The sequence below is a fragment of the Bison bison genome, unplaced genomic scaffold (assembly GCF_000754665.1).
Source record: "Bison bison bison isolate TAMUID 2011002044 unplaced genomic scaffold, Bison_UMD1.0 scf7180017864401, whole genome shotgun sequence".
In the NCBI taxonomy this organism is placed as follows: Eukaryota; Metazoa; Chordata; class Mammalia; order Artiodactyla; family Bovidae; genus Bison; species Bison bison.
This window is the reverse complement of record NW_011494971.1, coordinates 10,325-11,214: the sequence shown is the minus strand read 5'-3', so window position 1 is coordinate 11,214 and position 890 is coordinate 10,325.

The window sequence follows — 890 nt, the reverse complement described above, 5'->3', positions numbered from 1 at the left end:
CCACATGCACACGTGGCTGCAGCCCCCACGTGATGCACAGGTCGGGGGTCTGAAGCCGCCGCGCTGGACACCGTCCTGTTTCCTTTGACCGTCGCTGGCGCCAGCCACCCCAACCCGCCCTCAGCCTCGGGGAGCTCCTGCTGCACTCAGACCCCCATACCCTCTGCCCCGGGCCACGCCTGTGCCCCTCCCATTCCCACCACAACACTGGGGGGCTTAAGTACCTTTGGAGGAATTTAGACAGTGAGGCTCTGTGTGTGGTGTGTAAGCTGTGAGTGCGGTATGTGAGTGTGATGTGTGGTGTATGACTGTGTAGGGTGTGAGTGTGGTATGTGTGTGATGTGTGGTGTATGAGTGTGCAAAGTGTGAGTGTGGTGTGTGAGTGTGAACTGTGTGGTGTGTGAGTGTGTAGGGCATGGGTGTGATGTGTGAGTGTGTAAGGTATGGCGTGTAAGGTGTGGGTGTATTGTGTGTGTAAGGTGTGAGCATGGTGTGAGAAGTGTGGTGTGTGTGAAAGGTATGGATGTGTACAGCATGACATGTGGTATGTGAGTGTGTAAGATATGGGTGTGTAAGGTGTGAGTGTGGTGTGAGTGTGTAAGGTGTGAGTGTGGTGTGTGAATGTGTAAGGTGTGACTGTGTAATGTGTGAATGTGGAGTGTGGTGTGTGAGTGCAAGGCGTGAGTGTGCAAGGCACGAGGTGCAAGGCGTGAGTGTGGTATGTGTAGGGCATGCCTGTGTAAGGTGTGAGCATGGTGTGTGAGTGTGAAACAAGGTGTGTGAGTGTGTAAGATTTGGGAGTGAGTGTGGTGTGTGTGTGAGGCATGAGTGTGTAATGTGAATGTGAAGTGTGAGTGTGTAAGGTATGGGTGTGTATGGTGTGAGTGTGG